This window comes from Cetorhinus maximus, chromosome 3 (genome assembly GCF_964194155.1).
Source record: "Cetorhinus maximus chromosome 3, sCetMax3.hap1.1, whole genome shotgun sequence".
NCBI classification, from domain to species: Eukaryota; Metazoa; Chordata; class Chondrichthyes; order Lamniformes; family Cetorhinidae; genus Cetorhinus; species Cetorhinus maximus.
In genome coordinates, this window is record NC_135881.1 from 206525204 (window position 1) to 206539337 (window position 14134).

Sequence of the window (14134 nt, forward strand, 5' to 3'; positions counted from 1 at the left end):
CATGACAGCAGAGCAGAAAATTGTGAATTATCAGCAAATAATTATTATTTTCTTGATGATTTTCTTTTATTCCTTCCTCAATGTTAGTCATAGTGAAGAACTCTGGACAATTTGAATGTTTGTTCATAATATAAATGGCATTATCCAGAATAATCTATTTATGCTGCAGAAAACGGTTGGGAAAAGCAACGTTTCAACACCAAAGTTTTCCTAAGATCATAAAATCACCCCTATTTCCTCAATAGGACATAAATCCCGTGGAAAAAAAAATTCAGGACTGTGATATAGAATTCGAGAGACTCTTGACAAAATGCACCTTGGGGTTTGTCACATATGAGTTATGTTGTCAACCTCGTATATTTCTCATATCTCATTGCTAGCCAAGACATACGCCCTACATATTTTATCATTTTGCTGCACAGAAGCACAGCAATCCTCAAAGGCAATGGTGTTTGAAAAATTGAATCCTTTTTCTTGTTCTTAACAAACTATTTTTTACCTTCCAACCTGATGCTCAAAATGTCAAGGCATGTGTTTCAATATGTTGCCCAGAAAATGTGTTTATGGTACCAGCCTGTGAATCTTTGTTGACAATGCTTTCTGCTCGAGAGAAAGCGTGTTGCTGAGATAAGTGAATTTATCTGCCGCTGACAGGTCCTGGTCATGGACTGAAACAGTAGGATTAAGATAGGGCTTTTGTGGAGCAGGATGGTGCATTACTCTAGTTTCCTTCATGATGACCGTAAGGCCAAAGTTATTGCATGCTTTGGAGAACAAGTCCATGTTACGTTGCATTACAACTCTGAGCCAGCAGCTAGTGAATAGTCATTGGCAAACAGGAAATGGCGATGTATATCCTTGGAGCCCATATTTTCTGCCCTGAACTGTCCCAGATTGAGCAGCTTTCAACCCATGTGATATCTGATTTTGATGCCAGGATCATCATCATGGAAGGCATCAAACAGCATGGTAGGGGAAAAAAAATCAAGATGAAGAGTGTTGGTGCGAACACACACCCCTGCTTAACTCCATTAGCGACTGGGGATGGATCAGAAGACTCACCATCATCTCGGACACATCTGAGAATGCCATCAGAGAATTCTACTACACATTCTCTGTCCATTTGTATCGGGGTAATGTGACCTACCCAGGACTGGTCCATAAGAGTGATAATGTTAGAAATGCAGGTCCCTTTAAGAGTGAATCAGGACAAGATTCAGGTTTTTCTCTCCTGCCTCAAGTTTGGGCAGTTCAGTTGGCTCACGATACGCTGGGAAAGCTTCCCATGGACTGTTGAGGTCAAATTTGCGGAATTCCTGGGCAAGTTCAACAGGCTCAGCTACAACACGTTTTACCTCATCGTCATAACGTACCTCTACATAGCCAGAGAGTGGGAAGTCTTTGCGAAAAGGACGACCTTCAAATCCATAGTCTGTGAGGATTCGTCTTAGATCTGGATGGCCAGCAAAGAATACACCAAACATATCCCAAATCTCTCTCTCATACCAGTTTGCAGCCTGAAATACAGGTACCAAGGAATCCAGTGGTGTCAACTCATCAGTGTAAGTCTTCACGCGGATACGAGAGTTAAACTGCAGTGAAAGCAGGTTATACACAATCTCAAATCTAAATGAACGAGAAGGGATATCCACTGCAGTCTCATCCGCAAGAGATTTGAACTGGGCATTGGTGTGGTCCCGCAGGAATGTCAGCACTGGTATTATGCCATCTGGATGGATAAAAATCTCCAACTCATCGAAACATGTCACCTGCACCTGTTGGATGTATTTGGGAAGAATCTCAGCAACATATTCACCGAATGCAGAGAGTTGGTTGTGCTGCAGTTCATTCCTTGGTTGGACAGTAGGTCGAGTCTCAGAAACAGATCCCTCAAACCTAGTGTGTGATGCTAAAACACTGCGGCCAGGAGCCAGGTTCCGGAAAGTTCTCTGGAATCCGGCCCGAGCCAGACTCATGAGCCTGGCCGCCATGGTGAATTGAGAGCAGGCGAGGCTCATTGAAGCCCGGATTTAACAGCTGTTTGTTTTTTCCCCAATAGAGGGAGCTGCTTCTGGAGAAGGAGAGGATCCAAAAAGGAAGAGTAGAAGCTGGTGTTTGTACTGAACTAAAGTTTAACATTAAAACAGTTGTGAGTCAGAGAATGTCTTCTGCTGCCTGTTTCAGTTGATGGATATCCACCTATAAAACAAAGAGAACTGCCGGTGGGGTTGTCCCAAAAACCTCCTGGAATATTTTTTTGGTGGAATTTTTTTTCCCGCATCCTCGTGGAGAAGGAATCATCCTCCTGGCCCATCACCGACTCTGGGTAGTTTCCCTCCCTCATATGTCTCCCCCCCCCCACCCCACCCCCAAGTCTATGTCAGAGCCTCTCAGCCCTACTTTAAACATAGAAACATAGAAACAAGGAGCAGGAGTAGGCCATTCGGCCCTTCGAGCCTGCTCTGCCATTCATTATGATCATGGCTGATCACCCAACTCAATAGCCTGCTCCCGCTTTCTCCGCATATCGTTTGATCCCTTTCTTGAAAACATACAATGTTTTGGTCTCTACTACTTTCTGTGGTAGCGAATTCCACAGGCTCATCACTCTCTGGGGGAAGAAATTTCCCCTCATTTCAGTCCTAAATGGTCTACCCTGTATCCCCAGACTGTGACCCCTGCTTCTGGACTCCCCCACCATCGGGAAAATCCTTCCTGCATCTACCCTGTCTAGTCCAGTTAGAATTTTATAGGTTTCTATGAGATCCCTCCCCCCCACTCATTCTTCTGAACTCCAGCGAATATAATCCTGATCGACTCAATCTCTCCTCATATGTCAGTCCCGCCATCCCAGGAATCAGTTTAGTACTGGCCACTGGCTCCGTTTGCTGATGGAGTCACCGGATTTTTGCATCCACCTTCCCCACATCTCCCCCTCCCCACCAGGTGTGGTGAGATGCCGAATAAGAACATAGGAGTAGGCCATTCAGCCCATCAAATCCACTCTGCCATTCGCTATGATCATGACTGACCATCCACTTTAATACCTTTCCCCCACACTATCCCCATATCCCTTTACGTTGTTGGTATTTAGAAATCTGTCAATCTCTGCTTTAAATGTACTCAGCGACTGAGCTTCCACAGCCTCTGGGGTAGAGAATTCCAAAGATTCAAAAACCTCTGAGTAAAAGAAACATTGTCCTCATCTCAGTCCTAAGTGGCTTCCTCCTAATTTTGAAATTGTGTCCCCTGGTTCTAGACACCCCCCAACTAGGGGAAATATCTTACCTGCGTCTACCCTGTCTATTCCGTTAAGTATTTTGTAGGTTTCAATGAGATCACCTCTCATTCTTCAAAACCTAGAGAATACAGGCCCAGTATCTCCAATCTCTCTTCACTGAACAGTCCCACCATCACAGGAACAAGCCTGGTGAACCTTTGTTGTACTCCCTGTATGCCAATAATATCCCTCCTAAGGCAAGGGGACCAAAACTGCACACACTACTCCAGGTGCAGTCTAACCAAGGTTCTATACAATTGAAGCAAGACTTTGCTGCACCTGTACTCAAACTCTCTTGCAATAAAGGCTAGCCTTCCTAGTTGCTTGCTGCACCTGCATCTTGGCCTTCAATGACTTATTGACGAGGACACCCAGATCTCTTTGTATACGTACACATCTACCATGTTCCCTACTACTGGTGTGTGACACAGCAAGTCCACCTGGGGAGGCTCGAACCTGAGAATGATCCAGGTTTTTTTGATGTTAACCTTCCTTGGGTATGACATTCATTCCATCAACTTCACATCCATTTTGTGCAGGTGTCAAAAATTGTCATCATCATCTAGTTAGGCAATAACAGAGGCATCTTCCAAACTGAGCATCAGCAGACTAACCCAAGAATATAATCACAGGCTGTGTCCATCATTCTTCCAGACAACACTTGATTTTGCAAACACTGCACGTCAAATCCACTATTATCTCTAGACATTCGGGCACATTGGACACATGGGAAGATGGACAAGAAATAATTGAAAATAAAACTGCGATGCGATCGCTCATGTTAAGTAATTGCTCTCACAGGTGAATACCTGCTTAAGAAGTATTTTTGGTCATATAGAAGCCAAAGATATCCCCAAAAAACAGCTGTCACACAAAGTGTAAGGAATTGTGGATTTATGACTGGAAGATATCAGGGGCATAGAGTGACTGGGAAAAAAAAAAATCCTTGCAGTCACAGAGAGGGGTGGGAGCCTTGGGAACATAAGAAGGACTCAGGGACATGTAGACAATTTGAGAACCTTTAATTAGCAAACAAGGAAGGTTGGAGATCATAGAGGGGCTAAGTTTGCAAAGCGACATTTATTTGATTAAAGTAGCTGGGAGGTTTAACAAACATCACCTCAAGCAGCATTGGCTTTTTCAGGGTTATAATCCCAACTATTGGAATATTTGGGGCTGTTTGTATAACACTTGTCCCCAGGGAATTCTTATTCCCAGGTGAAAAGTCTAGGAAAACAGGAACAGAGACCCATAAGATGAAATCCCCTACTATTGCTGACCTATTCTTTCTGCAAGGGATGAAAGAGAAAAATTCGCCAGACCCAATCATGTATCATTAACCCCCGAGAGGTGAATGTATGTGTTTGAGTGGGTGTGTGTGCACATGTGCTATCAAACAATGTACACTATGGGTGTACTGGCACCACATGGACTGCAGCGGTTCAAGAAGGCGGCTCACCAGCACCTTCTGAAGGGTAGCTAGGGGTGGGCAATAAATGCTGGACTGGCCAATGGCACCCACATCCCGCGAAAGAATAAAAAAAAACTTTCATATGGATAGTGCCTACTGGGTGATGTAACAGAGATTGTTCAAGATCTGTGGAACTGTTTCCAAGGAGGAATCAAAGACTTAACAGAGTCAACAGATGTAAGAAAAATAGTCCAAGAGACAAAAACGACCTGCATTTTTATAGCAACATTAATGTAGTAAAAGTCCCCAAGACCCACCACAGCACTATCAAACAAAATACAGAGCCCTGGAAATATATGGATTGGTGAACAAAATCTTGGTCAAAGAGGGAAGTTTGAAGACATTTCTTAAAGGAGGAAGAAAGGAAGATACTCAGAAATGTTTATGGATGCCAAACCAATGGCAGAGCAATTAAATTCACAGATACACCAGAGGCTAGGATTGGAGGAGCGCAGAGATTACAAAGTGTTGCAAACCTTAAAAACGACTGTCAATGAATTTGATGACATCATCCACATGTATGCTGATGTCACTCAGCTCTTCCTCTCCATCACCTCTCGACCTTTCTACTGTCTCGGAGTTGCTAGATGGCAGTATTCAATATCTGGTCTTGGATAAGCTGTGACTTTCCGGGAAGACAGATGCCATGGTTTTCGACCCCCATTGCGAAGCACCTAAACTCAGCACCAATTCCAACTCCCTCCCTAGCCAACCTCTCAGACTGAAACTGACTATTTTATCCCAGCACCGATTGGATCATTATCACTTCCATTACAAAGACCGAGTTCCCTAATGGGCCTGCTCCACAATTGCCTCTGTCCATCTACTCCTGAAATATTCATCCATGTTTTTATTAACTCCTGACTCAATGCACCCCTGGCCAGCCCTACCACACACCCCCCCTGCCAAACTCTGTCCTTCAGAATCTAGCCATTTTAAACCTCCCCCTTCACCCCCAACATTGCTTAAAGAAACCTTCCCCCTCCTGGGTCATAAGCTTTGCAAGTTCCTTTCTAACCTGTCTGCATCTACTCTTCCACCCTTATCTCCTTTAAGGCTCTCCTTTAAATCCACCTCTTTGACCAATCTTTAATCCTCTTTATGTATCCCCTCTTTGTATAAACATCAACATTTGGCCTGGTTATGCTTTTGTGAAGTGCCTTGGGGTGTTTATTTTTTTTACATTAATGGTTTAATCACCCTAAAACAAGATTTGGCAAATTCCCTTTCATTGAAGCTATTTGCATTTGGAAGTCAGTCAAGTCTGGATCACAGGTCCTCAAAATTGTCACCCAGTATTGTGGAAAGGAGACCTTAATCTGTATTGCCATTGGGTCTTGAGTCATACTCAACACAATCTTATCTTTATCTACTTAAACCTTTTTTAATTAGTGCACCTGTTTTTAAACAACACTTTAAATGAATCCCTGCGCAAAGCAGAGATTTTTTTTTTGAATGTTTAAATTTTTCATCCCACCTTTCTACTTTTCTTTCCCCCTCGTGATTATTTTGATTATTAACGCATCCTCCTGTTTGCATCACAGTTAATCTGCTGTTGCTGTTGTTCTGGGTTTAAATGCACTTTCCCTGTGCCTTTGCAGACTGGTTCACTCCCATTCCTTTACACTGCTTTATAGTGACTGTAGGGGGCATATTTAATCCATGGAACAGCACAAGATATCCAAAGAAATAGAATAGGCTGGGAACTTGCATTCATCTTCCATTGTACAGTTTGTTGAATATATTTCTCAAAATTTTCCTTTAAAAGCATCAATATACAGACCCAAGTAGTTGAAGTGCATCTTACTGGTAGCTGATAAGAGACCTTGCAGAACACAGGGAGTTGAATTTCATGATTTAACCAGATGAACATCTTGCACAAAAAGCTGCACAGAGGAACTTGATACAAATACATTAGCCAGGGTGTTTAAAATAGCACTCTGAGAAACTTAGCCTACTGCTGACAAAAATGTGAATTACCAGTGAGCTTAGGGGCACCTCTCAGTTGGGGGAGAATTTTTGACTGGTGCAAATGCGCTTGGCCCAATTGTACTTTCTGCGAGCGTGAGTATTGACGTATTTCGAGACGGCGCTCTTTTAAGATGCAACGAAAAGTGAGCACCTCAGGTGATAGGAGTGGAAACTTGCTCAAGTGTCAGTGGGCCAACTGCAGTTCTTTTTAAAAATTAGAAACATTTTTAAGCAGGCTAGCTTTCAAAGAAAAGCAGGGGAGCTTAATTCAAAGTCACGGCTAATATTTATCCCTCAATCAACATCAATCAACATCACTAAAACGGATCACCTGGTCATGATCAAATTTTACTCTGTGGGATCTTGCTGTGTGAAAATTGGCTGGTCCCTATCCTACATTACAACGGTGACCACACTTCAAAAATATTTCATTGGTTGAAAGGACACGTGCAACATCCTGGTGTCTTGAAAGGTGTTATACAAATACAAGTCTTCCTTTACCTAGGGGTCCAGCTCTGGAATTTTGTCACTAAGTGTCTCTGTCTTTCTTCCTCTCTCTCCTCCTTAAAGGCTCTCATTAAAACTGACCTCTTTAGCCAAGCTTTCGGCTACTCACCCAAACGTCTCCTCCTTTGTCTTCAGGGTCAACCTTTGTCCGCGTACAATCCTGTGATGCACCTTGGAATATTACATTAATACTACATTAAAGACTCTGGGCAGATTTCTGGGTAGTCGGGTTGACTTCAGAGACATTTAGAATTGGCAGGCTGGACCCGGGTATGGATGTCCTGTCCGCATTTCCAACAGGTTCTATTTTTGCCAGTATGGGAAAGAGGGAAGGGTTCAAACAGGCCCATTTACACTGTTCCAAGGTCCTTGACCCACAGTGTGGGAGTCATGAATTTATGAAGTCAACGTAAATGCTCTTGAAGGGAGGATAAGGTATGTTTAACTGTCATGACCTGAAGTTATTTAAATAACCAGCCCTTTAAAAACAACAACAACAAAAAAATACATTGCAGCTGTCAGAGTTAAAAACAAAGTGGTGCTGGACTGCTTTGATTGACAGGCCATCTGGTGTAGGTTAGAAAAATACCATCTGTTCCTGCAGGTTCAATAGAGTTCTTTCTTGACATCCTCCAAGGGCTGCTTTTACAGCTGAGGTCATTATGAATGTTTAGCTGAGTTTCAAAATCTCAAAAAAGACTTATCTCTGCAGGGGAGGTTGTGTTCACACTTTGATTGAAAGTTTAAAGAGGTTATTAGAAAATCAGCTGCCTTTTATTTGGTTACTGAATATAAGATTTTTTAATACAAAAGATTGAACACTTTAAGTGATTTAAAATCTTTGAATAAGTTTCATGAATGATAGTTTTTTCTATATCAAGTAAATATGAGCTCTATTAGATTGCTAGAAATTTATTTTTTGTTCATTTACCCATGGCTCCTGAAGTGGATACTGGCCAAGTTTCTATAAAGGGGACATGGGTGGGAGACTGAGATGCCATGGAGGTTGGTTGCATGGGGGCATGAGGTTGTATGGAGCGGGCATGGGGAATGGGCAAATGTTGAAGGGATGTGAGGGGTAAGGGCTAAAGGACCCAGAAACTTCTAAAGCAACTGGGACAAAGTCCCAGAGAACCAAGGCGCCTTTTTACCAGCTCGCTTCAGCGCTCGCCCAACCCTGTGGCCGCCTCTGATCTGCTTCTGTGATTGGTGGGTCTGACTTGATCCTGCACCCGCCTCCCCAGAGTGACAATTGCTTGCGGTGTGGCCGTTTATAATCAAGGTGTGTCTGCCGAGTTGGTAAATTTCCCAACTCGAGCTACACCCCAGTAGCTAAAATATGGCCCAAGATGTTAAACAAAGCCAGTTAATGGTGAGCAGAATCATTTTAAAAAGTCATAAATTTAAACATAAAACTAAAACACCGGATAATTATTCAGAATCGTGTTAAAAAGGTTAGATAGATTTGAGGAGAGTTGAAAAATCTCATAATTACATCCTCATTAAATTTTTGTAAACTGACAGAGAATGTACCTTCTCCTCAAATTCCGACCAAATTCACACCGGTACCATTTTTTTCCAGACTAACGTTAGTGTTGCGGATTTAAAGGGAAAACCATCCTGGTGCAGGGCAGAATGGCCCAGCACAGCTTTGGGACTTCAAAGTAGGTGCACAAAAGGGGCAGGAGTTTGCGGCCCTGTCACATCGGGGGATGGGGGCCATAAAACACGGTGAGCCGCTCAAAGGTCCATTGACTTCGGCGGGACCAGGAAATCCCGCCAGCCAGCGGGTGGGGCCATTAAAATCCCGTCCCACGCAATCCCAAAATTGCTGGCACGTACACTGACGTAACGATGGTTAACACTGGCGGCTTTGGATCGGCGGGAGAGGCCTATAAATAGCATCCGGCCTGGCTGGTTTCCCTACACAGATTGGTGACCGGCAAGGCAGGCTCCCTCCTTAACTGGCTTTGGGTCTTTACCACCCTACAATATCCAGCCCATTCAAATTTACAACTGTGAAATAGCAGCCAATCCCGTAACCAGCTGGGAATTTTAGTCAATGCGGCCTTGCATTAGGCCTGAGGATGTACTTGCCTCACAAGCAGTGTAAGACTGCATTTTTTTCCCGTTTATTCTTTCATGGGATGTGGGTGTCGCTGGCCAGGCCTGCATTTGTTGCCCATCTCTAATTGCCCTTGGACTGAGTGTCTTGCTCGGCCATTTCAGAGGTCAGTTAAGAGTCAACCACATTGCCGTGGGCCTGGAGTCATGCGTAGGCCAGACTGGGTAAAGACGGCTGATTTCTCCCCCCTGAAGGACATTAGGGAACCAGATGAGTTTTGATGATAATCGATGTTATTTTCATGGTCACTATTACCAAGATTAGCTTTATTCTCCAGATTTATTAATTGGATTTAAATTCCACCAGCTGCTGTGGTGAAGTTTAAACCATGTCCCCAGAGCATTAGCCTGGGCCCTTTGATTACTAGTCCGGTGACATTACCACCACATTACCATCTTCCCAAGTTCAGTGGTGGTTCCAGAATGCTGGTTAGCAGTGTGCTCAGGAGTTATATTACTCACTTGGTTTCTTAGTTAGGTTGCACTTTTTACGTTAATGCTCATCCAAAGTCAAATTGAAAGTTTCTATTGCTCAGTGGGTAACACGCCCATCTCAAATTTAGACAGGAGGCGTGCAGGTTGGAGGGGTGTAGTAGGGCGGGGGTGTAGACAGTGGCCTAGGGTGATACAGTGTAGACAGTGGGGTAGTCGAGACCCCTATACTCGGTCAGACCCCCAGTGCATTGACCTAAAGCTCAATTCAATGCCGCACGCCTCAGTCCTGAAGGGCTGGAGATCTGCCGGCTTCTGATTGGCCAGCAACTCTCTGAGGTGGGACTTCCTGTTACCTGAGAGGTGGAAATCTCGCCTCCAGCCTGTTAATGGCTGTGTTGCAGGCGGTGTTCCCCTTGGCTGGATCCCCCCACCCCATCCCCACTTTTTGCTCCGAATTGGGTGCCTTGTCAAATTTAGCCCAAGGTTGTGTATTGAGTGTCAGAACCTGCCAGTTTATTAATCAGCTCTAATGTAGCAATGTAGTGAATAATTTATTATTCCTGAGCCACAGGTAATGACCATTAAGAATAGGATTTGGAAGGTTGACCCCTAAGGGATTAAGCTAACAAGTAGAATACAATGCAATGAAAGACCTAGTTTATGTTTCCAAGGTAGCAGTCCGGCTAAAAGTCACTGACAGCACTAACAGATTATGCTAGTGAAGTAACAAATGGTATTAAAATCTAATTAGGGATGTACACAATATTTAATGAGCTGTTTTCACACAATATCGTTAGATAAGCGGAGAACATGCAGCTTTTTTGCCCTTCATGGCTTTTTCTTAGTGAATATTAATTGAGTTGAATAGCTGAACAGGCTTAAGCAGCTGAACAGCCTATTCCAGTTACTCTGTTCTTGCAGCAAGTCTAGTTCACCCATTACGCCTGCACTCACTGACCTATTCCCGGTTAAGCAATGCCTCAACTTTTAAATTAATACCTTCATGTTCAAATCCCACCATGGCATCCCATCCCCAGCTCCGTCATCTCCTTCAGCCATACAACCAGCCAAGATCCCTGCGTTCCTCCAGTTCTGGCCTCTTGTGTGTCCCCCTCACTTCCTTTGCAGCACCATTGGCAGCCATACCTTCAACCATCTCGAACCTAAGCTCTTCCTCTTGTATTATTATAATGTTATAATATGTTGGGCTTATTTACTGTACAAGATGCAAGGCACCAATCACTCATTGGGGATTGGGTAAACACATTGTGGGCTCAGTTAAAGACTAGGCACATGGTATAAAGCTTGACCATGCCACAGCTGTGTGTGTGTGCGCTCTGCTCAAAGCAGAAGTGAAACTAAGATTGGGTCACATGATCAGACGGACTCAAAACGTTAACTCTGTCTCTCTGTCCTCAGGTGCCGTCAGACCTGCTGAGTTTTTCCAGCATTTTCTGTGTTTGTTTCAGATTTCCAGCATCTGCTGTATTTTGTTTTTACCATGGAGTGCCTCACTGTCTTCACTGCCTCCTCTCACACTAGCATTCTCTGACTCTCTAGCTGTCGCTGTCACACTGTGTCACTGGCCATGATTCTCCAGCCCCATCGTGGGCGGCACCCGTCCCAGCAAGAAGCCCACTGACTTGCAGCAGGACCAGAAGATCCCATTGGCGGGCGGGTGCGGAAAGTCCCGCCCACTGTCTCACTGCCTTTGCCTCTGCAGTCACACTTGTATACGAGCTCATGATTACTGTCACACAGTCACTGCCAACACCCAGGCAGGTTCACCTGCCACCAATCCTAGGAAGCTAGAGTGCGAATTCAGGCTTTGGGGGCGATGGGCCTGACTCCATCCTTCAGTTCAGGGCCAGACTCCGGGTTTACGTGAGTGATAGAGCGAAGCAAAAAGACTTTACGTGAATCTTGCATCTTGAGTGTAAATGCAGTTTTAGTCACATTGCTGTGTAACCAGGTATCAGGATCGCTTGTTTGCAGTGGGACAGGGTATTCATGTTCTGGGGTGAATCAGTATCAGAGCTTCCTATTTCTAGTCTCAATTTCTAATGGCACAGACAAGAAATGATATTGCCTTCATTTCCATTTTATGTAAGTTAAAACAATGACTTGGGATAGATTTGTTGACAGCTGTGGCTAATTGGCTACCGTATGTCTCAAAATAGAACCATACAGCACAAATGAGGCCATTTAGCCCATTGTACTTGTGCTAGCTCTTTGGTAGGGTTATCCACTTGGTCCCACTTCCCATCTCTTTCCCCAAAACTTTGTAGTTTCTTTCCTTTATCTACTTCCCTTTTGAAAGTTACTATTGAATCTATGTCTACCATCCTTTCAGGTTGTGCCTTCCACTGCAGAATACCTCACTGCATGAGCTCACTTCTCCTCATATCTCCAATTCTTTAACTACCTGACTTAAATTGGTGCCCTCATGCCAGGCATTTTAGGATGGCGGGGTTTCCCTCCCTGCCATCTGGAGAGTCGGTGGAGAACACATGTCCGCCGATACAGCCTGCCCTGCGGCCATTTGACGCTCCGACAAGTGTTAATTGCCTGGACGGGGGACTTCCTCCTCATTCGGTCTCAGTGTTTAGCCAGCAGCTTTCTAGTCCCTACAGTGCCAGAAGCAGCAGGGGGCATGACTGGGTCTACAAGCACTCCCCAGAGCCTAAATCCCAGGACCAGGTGAGTGTGGGAGTCTGAGTGCAGGGTGGGGAGGTGAGGCCCAGAGGGGGTGGGCAGACAGGGGTGTTGGTGGGAAGGCCAGTGGGGGGAAGGAGGATCTGCGGGGGCCAGAGTTTCTGGGGGGTGAGGGTGCCTGATGTTACAAGGAGGCTGATGATGTAGGCGCCCTCCCTCCCCTCCCCTCCCCCACCTTCCTGCCCAAGGCCTGAACACAGTTAATTTTCAGGCCTCTGAATTCCTCCTGCCAGCCTGAAAATTGGGGCTGGCGGGAAAAAGGCCCTTTAGTGGCCAATAACTGGGCCGCTCAAGGTCTTCAACTGGAACAAAGGCTGTCGGGCCAGACTAGGCCTCACTCGTCCAAACATAAAAATTGCAGAGAGGTCGGGGAGGGCGGGATCTTTGTGGGATGGCAATGCAAGAAATTTTACCGTCACCGCCCCCCCAACTCCACCACCACACCCGTCCCCCCCTCACCTCCAAACCCCTGGGGAAGATAAAATTTTGCCCCTGCTCCTGACTCTCCGATATCAGTGGAAACAGTTTATCTCTGTCTATTCTATCAAAGCTCCTCATAATGGTGCAGACCCTTATTCAGACTGCCCCGAACTGCCCGAGCAGGAAGTAGAACAATGTCAGCTTCTCCAATCTCTCCAGGTTTCTTTTCAAAAATAAAATTAAAACTCGTTTTGTTACGTGAGAACTGTAAATTGAAAAATTCTCCCCCCACCCGCCCCCTTCCCCGCTTTAAAAAATGGGGAGTTTTATTGCATTAAAAGTCAGGGAAATGATAAGCAGTAAATTATGAAACATCCTGCACAAGTGCGGGCACGGAAAACACACATTCCTGCATAATTTTCACCACATGTTACCTCAAACCTAACCCATAGATGGCACCATTATCACTCAAATCTGTTCAGGCTTGCCCTGCATTCCAACCACGCAATGATAACTGCTTTAATTTCACTGGCAGACCACCATTTTAGCTTGTGATCAAGGGTAGAGTGGTGCAGTGGTTAGGATCCTGAATTAGCAACCTAGAGTTTATGATCTCCAATTCTGTAATCCAAGAGTCATAGAGATCCGCAGCACAGAAAAAGGCCCTTTGGCCCATCGAGTCTGCGCCAGTCAAACAAGTACCTAACTGTTCTATTCCCATTTTCCAGCACTAGACCCATAGCCTTGTATGCCATGGCATCGCAAGTGCACATCCAAACACTTCTTAAATGTTATGAGGGTTTCTGCCTCTACCACCCTTCCAAGCAGTGAGTTCCAGATTCCCACCACCCTCTGGGTGAAAAAATTCTTCCTCACATCCCCTCTAAACCTCCTGCCCCTTACTGTAAATCTATGCCCACTGGTTATTGATCCCTCCACCAAGGGGAAATGTTCCTTCCTGTCTACTCTATGCCCCTCAATTTTATACACCTCAATCATGTCCCGCCTCAATTCCCTCTGCTCCAAGGAAAATAACCCCAGTCTATCCAATCTCTCCTCATAACTAAAACTCTCCAGCCCAGGCTACATACTGGTAAATCTCTTCTGCACTCTCCCTAGTGCAATCACATCCTTCTAGAACTGCATGCAATACTCGAGATGTAACCTAACCAGCGTTTTATACAGTTCCAGCATAACCTCCCTGCTCTTAT

The 14134-nt window shown here is 44.8% G+C and overlaps 1 pseudogene; it reads right to left on the reverse strand.

The window, feature by feature from the left end:
* Nucleotides 1-1193: 1193 nt before the first annotated feature.
* On the reverse strand, nucleotides 1194-1991 carry LOC144674531 (NADH dehydrogenase [ubiquinone] iron-sulfur protein 3, mitochondrial pseudogene; annotated as a pseudogene).
* Nucleotides 1992-14134: the final 12143 nt, after the last annotated feature.